This window comes from Lactuca serriola, chromosome 1 (genome assembly GCF_051521515.1).
Source record: "Lactuca serriola cultivar US96UC23 chromosome 1, Lser_US96UC23_V15, whole genome shotgun sequence".
Lineage (NCBI taxonomy): Eukaryota > Viridiplantae > Streptophyta > Magnoliopsida > Asterales > Asteraceae > Lactuca > Lactuca serriola.
The window spans coordinates 167,354,524-167,362,273 of record NC_136408.1 but is presented as its reverse complement, the minus strand read 5'-3'; the positions used below and the strand labels follow the sequence as shown (position 1 = coordinate 167,362,273).

Here is a 7,750-nt window from a genome sequence, read left to right as displayed (position 1 = left end):
CCGGGGTGGATGATGTCATGTACAGTATCATAACAATTGCATAATAGTAAAAACAAGAGACAACAACCATATCATTTACATAGTGAATTTAATTACAAGCGTGTTCTGTAAAGTTTCAATAGATACCAAAAGTATATCAAAAATAAGAGATGGTTCTGTATGCTCCATCTTCTCCAAAATGCTGCACCTGTACCTGTCTATCTTTGACCTGAGGATACAAGTTATTTTGAAAATGAGTATCAGCATAAAATTGGTGAGTTCATAAGAATTTAGTGTCGTTGATGTATACAATGTTTAAAAAAAACTTATGGTATAAAAACTACAATTTATGTTTACAAGTAGAAATCCCTAGAAAATCCTATATTTTCCAGAAAAGTACTTTGTAAGTTAAATCCTTCGAGTTGTGTGTAAGTATTATCATTGAAAACCTTCAGTTGTAAAAGTACCGTAATAAATCTCAAGTGAGTAACACAAGTGAGGGAAATTTATGCCTGTTAACAGTAGTAGTGGTGCAAACTTCCATTAGTATTAGATAATTACTTACTTCGGGATGTTAGCTTAGACTTAAGTCTTAGTGTAATATGTAAGTTGAAGGTATAACCCTTCAGGTGACCAGACTGAAGTGATAATAGAGAACCCGATGACCTTCCCGGTCATGCGTAGTGTAGTGATGTAGTGCCACCCCTGAGCCTAGTCGGCTCGGACTGTAGCTAGTAGTCGGGATGTAATAGTGTCTGTCCCGTATAGATCTATACGTGTAGTGGTGACTTCCTTCCGGAAAGCCCTGGTCACATAGTGTAAGCGTAGTGGTGTGTCTTATAGAGGGATAGTGTGTTATACTCTGGATTTGTGTATTCTTCGGTATTGTAGTATGGCAGTCTTTTGTATAGTTCATAGTGTGTTCTCTTATATATGTATCAACTTGTAATAATAACCATTATAGTGAGTATAGTAGTAGACGTAACGAGTAGTAGTCTTAACTATACCTATTATAGTTAACTTAGAGTGTAGGGTTTCTGGCAGTGGTATAACAAAGGGATTGAATAAAATGAAGACTTTAATATCTAACACCAATATACATGAAATATAACTAAGAAATCAACGACAGTCGGACGGATAACAGGTACCCTAAGACCACATCAAACAAGAACAGGGAGTAAGGCGAGCTATCGGTCCTAAGTCCTTCAAGTCTTACTTATATAAATATATTAATGTAGATATATTTTTATAAGAAAAGTAATTTAAATATAGTTCGAAAACAGTTTAATAACAATTTTATGTTGAAATGCATTTGGTAATTAAATAAAAAAAAACTTTATATCGTCAAGAATCTAAAAGTACAGAAAAGTCCCTTTTTAAATGGTAAGTTATCAATCAAATATGATTTGATAATAAAACTTGTAGTATTATAATTGTATCCCCCCCCCCCCCCTAAAACATGTAAAAACAGTTGAAAAGGTTCATTAAGGGGTATGAACTCACTGTTATTGTAGGGTTCGAGTATGCGATTCGTATTAGTGCCGAGAATCAACGGATGTTCTATACGCAAGTAGCCCCTATAAATCGTATGGTAACACATATATATGTTAGAGCTAGGGTGTTTCATGACTAAACATAATGGGAAATCGTTCTAAGGGATAGAAATCACTAGGACTAAGTGTCCTGTGTTCTATACTCAACGATCTATACAAGTTTAAGGCCAAATATGGGTGTTAGGGTGTGTGTATGGCCATAAAGATGAGTGTGCGGCTGGGGAATAGGGCCAAGCTTATGTGTGAGGCTGCACACTAGAGTGTGCAGCCGTACACAGGGGTGTGCGGCCGTACACTCCTTGTTTGAGTCCCATGTGTCGATTTTTGTGGCCTTACTCTCACTTTGGAGGGTATTATGAGTGTGTGCGGCCACCTGATGAAGGTGTGCGGCCGCAATCCTTCATATGATGAAGAACAGGAAGAACATTATGAGTTTGAGGCTTAGATTCAAGTGTTTTACCTCTATGACAAGCTAAATGTTGGTGTTGTTCACGTTTTGGAGGCCTTCTAGGTGTTCTTGGGTGGTTTTCTAGAGAGAGAAAGTATAGAAAGAGAAAGGATGCAGCCAAGAATGAATGGAAGGGGGTCCTCTAGTTTATATAGGGTAGAGTGTGAGGCTGGGGGGGGGGGGGGTTTGCTGCTGGGTGTGCGGCTGGCCTGGCCGCACACACTAGTGTGCGGCCGCACACACCTCTCGTGGTGTGTTTGGCTGGATTTTGCGATGCAACACCCTTCCCAACCCTTCCTAAGGTCCATATCTATGATATACTAAGCCTAAAGCCCTCACGCGGACCCAATATACTATTAAAAGATGCTAACTTCAAATGAATTATAGATATATGGATCGATTGCTTAGTGTAAAAGTGTCGGGTTGTCACATTCTCCCCCCGTTAGGGGAATTTCGTCCCGAAATTAGAGTTTCAAACAACTAAGCTATTACGTGATGACTAAGCAAAAAGATGAGGATATTTATGTTTCATTTGATCCTCGCGCTCCCAAGTGAACTCCGGTCCTCGTTTGGCGTTCCATCGAACCTTCACAATTGGGATGCGGCTTTGTTTCGTTCGTTTTACTTCCCGGTCCATAATCTCCGCAGGCTCTTCCACGAAGTTGAGGCTCTTGTTGACTTCGATCTCGTCGAGTGGAATGACGAGAGTCTCGTCGGACAGGCACTTCTTCAAGTTTGAGACATGGAAAGTAGGATGTATGTTACTTAGCTCGTGGGGTAAGTTGAGTTTGTAAGCTACATGGCCGATTCTAGCGAGAATCTCAAAAGGCTCTATGTACCTTGGGTTCAGCTTTCCACGCTTTCCAAAACGTATCTCGCCCTTCCATAAAAATCAAACGTGAATAATTAATTTGAGACTGAGTCTTGGTCAAAATATAGTGTGAAACTTACATTAATTGGGATATTTGGATCATTTCTCGGATTTTTGCTTGTCACGTTTTAAAACTTTTTATTTGACCCTTATATATGTCTTCTTTGTTCGTTTTTTTGGCTTTCCTTTTAATATAATTATTTTGTGGTTCTAAAAAAAAGAGTTTGTTTTTTTATATTTCCACAACTTTTATACCTCCTACCTTCTTTGCTAGAGTAGTAATGAATCTGCACCTTGTTTTCAGTACAAAAATAAAAATAAATAAAAAATTCATCTCGGAATCTTGGAATTCTGTGCATTTGGCTTGTGGCTCGTGGGACCCAAACCCCGAGAAAGAGAGATGAGAAGACATCACCGAAATCTTAACCCGTAGATTGCAGCCAGAAACATTGAACCATAAACAACAAACCATTTCAACCATTCAAAGTTCTCCGAATTTGTCGATCACAGAATTTTAGAAAATTCATTCACAAGAGACAAATGAATAGCAACAAGAATCAATAGAATCAAAAGAATATATTTATATTATTTTCATTATAACAATCATGGGATTCACCAACCTTAAACATAAACATTTGATAACATTTGTCAATTTCATTCTAGTTTTTTTTTTCTTTTTTTTTTCATCGGAATACAGAGTTTATTTTAATCAGAATACAGAAATCACGTCGAAAGTATTGATGGCCCCATTATTCCAGGATTCCTTGGCATCATCAGCACCACCGTTTCGGCCGACGGGTTTGCCGTCTCCGCCGTGCGAATGGTTCTCCGCCGGTGGATGATAATACTTCCTGGCGGTCTGAGGGCATTGTGAATGAAATCTGCAGACGATTCGGAATGCATCCAATATTTCTGTATGTTTTCCCATGATTTCGAAGCTTTCTCTCTCAAGATTTCGTCGAACAGGAAGAGAGAGAAAGCAACGATAAATTTGATGAAGAAATTAATGTACTAGAAAACTGACCAAACGTTGGAAGGGCCCATGAAACTGGGGGTATTCTTCTGCAGGTTTGAGGTATTTAACGGGGGAGGCTCTCTATTTATAGCATCGGTGTAGCTGAATTTTAGGGCATCTCATTCCACGCTCTTTCGCGTTACATAGAATTTTTATTTTTAGTCCTTTGACTATTGGGTAACTGACAATCTCCACCTTCTGACTTTATCACAATCAATGAAAGTCAATGTATAAATATAGTTCATCCAGTTTACAATTTTACTCCTTAAAGTGGTTGAGGGGGTATCATAAGACTTGTACGTTTGGAATTGTCAAGGGGTGTTTTTATGAACGTCTTTATGTTCTATTATGACTTCAATAAGAAGCAAGTAATTAATTAATTTTAAGATATAGTCTAACAACTTTTACCTATCATTATAAGGATTTTATGCATATGGAGCTATCTTTGTTGAGTGGGGGTATAGACAAATTAAAACTATTAATTAATTAATTTGTTTAAAAATAGTTAAGACTAACAAACCATCATATTTATATGAAAAAGTTGGGTTTGGTTGGTTCCTTACAAGTTTATCTTTTCGTAGATATGTGGAGTGAAGTTTCCCTACGACTTGCTTAAAAATTGTCTCAAATAAAGTGACGATCTAACACGTGTATATCGTTCAATATTTTTTGTTTTCTAACATGAGAGCATGTGCAGTTACTCAATGGAATCCAACAAATATATATATATATAGATTAATTTCGATTCCTTAGGAATAGTAAATTAATCCGATTGGACCAACATCATTTTTTTTCTCTTTTTCTTTTTCGATCGGTGGTTTTTTTCCCGATGCTTCACACCGCTTATCTTAGGCTTTCTCCACACCGCACCTTCAATCGATCATTCCACTTTCAAAAGAAGCCACCATCTCCCTCTCCACCACCGGGATGCCAGCCTGCTTTCTATGTTATCCACCGTTATCTGTGGAAACCAGAGCGTCTTACAATCGCCAACAATCCCTGCTACTTCAGTCAATCCTTGTTTAAAAAAAGTCTTCGTCTCCCTCTCCACCACCGGCATGCCGATCTGTTTACTCTGTTAACCACCGTTGTTGGTGGAAACCAGTGTGCCTTACAATCACTAACAATCTCTCTAAATTCCGGTTAATCGGCACTTGATTTGGGTTTCACCAAACGTTGTTGACTTTCTGAAAGTCTGAATCCTCGATTTCATGTTGTCTGTCTTCTTTCGGAGATGATGTCGACACGTATTGCAACAAACATATCTCTAGAAATTGGCTAACAGTCGAGGAAACGATGATGTTGGAGAGTAAGCGTTCTTCGCCATTTTTTCTTTATTCGGTGATTCCCTCTTCTTTTCCTTTCTTCATCAAAACTTTTAGTTTCCTGAGTAACTTCTCCTCTACTGAAACCCTAATTTTTTGTTTGATTGTTGATTTATGGTACAGATGCCTGAATATATGAATGATGTGAATGATCAGGAGGAGTGAGCTCATAAGGGGAATCTGAAGGAGGTTTAGGTTTATCTGGAACGACCCAATTATACATATACGAACATTAGAAGGTATATGATATTTGTATGTAAGCAACAAAACTCATCTGATTTTGTTTGAGGGGAGGATGGTCATCTGACGTAGGGGAAGCAATATTTTTTCAGAGGTATGTGTCTGAAGTATCATATTTTTGTTTGATGTTTGAGAGTCTTGGTCTCATCACATCTTTTTTTTTTCTGATTAGAAACGAGGCTTCTCATTGCCACCATCACCCTATAACTCATTGTTCACCACCATCATCACTCTATATGCTTCACCTTACGATCACCCTCGAGTTGCTTTCAAGTTTTTCAGGTACCTTTTGTGTATTTTTTCCTCTTTTACATGTATGCTTTTTGTTAATTGAAGCATTAAAATTTTGTATGTATTTTTTTTTCACAGGGAACAAATCATGATCTTGGGGTTTTTCCCCTTAGTAGTGATGAATGATGTAAAACATTAAGAGTTAATCCATAAGATACTCTTATTCTTACTCTTTGGTATATAGTGAAAAGAAGATGGTAAACCTTATGAAATGATCATTTTACCCCCATTTTATTTGTTGATTAGTTCCAAGTTGGATTAAAATTTGTGATAATACAAAGCGACAGCTGTACGACTGCATGGCAACAAAATGAGATTTTGATTTCTTCAATCAGCATTGTGAAGGTGTGTTGATTGTTGAACTTACTTTTCCAATTCTATTATGGTATTTTGAATCTAAACATGGAATTTGTTGTTTAGGCTAATCAAAGCTGAAGTTTGAGATGGTTTCTTTCCAAGAGAGAGTTCTGTACCAGTTAACGCAAATGAATGAGGACAACCAGCAGCTGAGTTATTATAAGAACAAGATTGCTAAAGAATAAAAGAATTCCAAATCAATTAAAGAGTCCTTTGATTTTGTGACTTAGAGGATTAGGAAAACTGAAGACGAGAATCATATTGTGACGGAGAGAAGACAACGCTACTATGAACAAAACAAGGAAGAGGTACAAAAACATAAGTTGTGTTTATAAAATATTGTTATATGGATAAAATGATATGCAATTTTTGATCTTGTGATTTTGTATTCAGATGGATTACAAAGAACATTTCCTTAAGGACGAGCTGAAGTTAATTTAAGATGCTATGAATGCAAGAGAATGGAAACTTATTCAATGGTGGAAACTTACTCCGTATTTGTTTCTTTCATTAGGTAGTTAGTTATATCATAGTAGACAAGATAGAGTATGTTTATGTAATGTTATAATATAATATCCTAAGATGAGGTATCATCATACTACTTGCTATTTTATCCCCATTTTATGTTTATAGAGACTAATTTGCCGCTTAACTTTGTTGCTGAGATTAAGCTTTGCTGGAAGTATCTCGCAAAAAATTGTAAATTTATTTTTAAAGAAAAATAAATAAAATAAAACTTGAGTTCTTAAAAATAAAGTTATCTTTGTTGATGATTGTTTTTACACACATGCTCATTAATGACTCTAATTGAGTTTGCAGTAACTACAACCAAAAAATATAAATAAAAACATTGAAGGCTTCTGACCCGAGGGATGCTTCTCTAGTTAATTATTAATAATCTATGACCCCAAGTTTTACCAATGTATATTTTTTTTAAAGTTTGCAGTTCATAACAAAGTAATGACTTAGTTTGGTTTCCGCTTGCCTTCTGTCTTAATGTAATACCTTAAGACAAAATTATGAAAATGGTCCCTGTAATATCTTATTTTATGTGGCTAAGATCCAAACGCATGAAAAGTTGCAAATTTGGTCTTTTCTAATAACTTTTAGGGAAAATGATTTACGAACCCAACGAAGCTTCCAAATCGTTCAAAAAACCCCAATCATATTTTGTTTGTTCAAAAAAACCCAACAAACTTAACATTTTGTCTAAAAAGCCTAACTCAATTACACTTTCCTGAACGTCAAATAAGAGAAATAGATGATGTGACTTATTACCATATCAGGAAAATGACTTGTTAGACCAACGAAGTTTCCAAAACGTTTAAAAAACTCCAATCATATTTTGATTGTTAAAAAAACCACAATGAACTTAAACAAAACAAAATTGAGATTTTTTGAACGGTTTGGAACTTTGTTGGACTTTTTTGACAAAAAGTTAAGTTCGTTGGATATTTTTGAATAGACAAAACATGATTGAGATTTTTTGAATGTGTTGGAAACATTGTTGGGCTTTTAAATCATTTTCCATAACTTTTATTATGGCATTGGTCCCTTTTTGTTAACTTTAATTGGTTGACTATTATTTTTTTAAAATGATAATTATACTCTGAGACAGTCTTGTCTTTTTACCAAACTACAAGAACCATTTATGCATATCATTTTTTAAAT

At 35.9% G+C, this 7,750-nt stretch overlaps 2 long non-coding RNA genes across 4 annotated transcripts; one reads left to right on the top strand and one right to left on the bottom strand.

The window, feature by feature from the left end:
* Positions 1-3,412: 3,412 nt before the first annotated feature.
* LOC145101060 (uncharacterized) lies at positions 3,413-4,053 on the bottom strand. The gene is made up of 2 exons (XR_013705439.1): positions 3,876-4,053; positions 3,413-3,732 (listed from the first exon to the last, which is right to left on the bottom strand). It is a non-coding gene; the product is annotated as an uncharacterized LOC145101060 (long non-coding RNA).
* A 585-nt stretch (positions 4,054-4,638) lies between these two features.
* On the top strand, positions 4,639-6,680 carry LOC145072130 (uncharacterized). Of its 3 annotated transcripts, none has more exons than XR_013690934.1 (6): positions 4,639-5,175; positions 5,315-5,525; positions 5,604-5,713; positions 5,801-6,067; positions 6,143-6,387; positions 6,473-6,680. It is a non-coding gene; the product is annotated as an uncharacterized LOC145072130 (long non-coding RNA). The 3 variants fall into 3 exon arrangements; XR_013690931.1 differs by having other exon boundaries at positions 4,639-5,207; XR_013690933.1 differs by having other exon boundaries at positions 4,640-5,207; positions 5,969-6,067.
* The last annotated feature ends 1,070 nt before the right edge of the window (positions 6,681-7,750 follow it).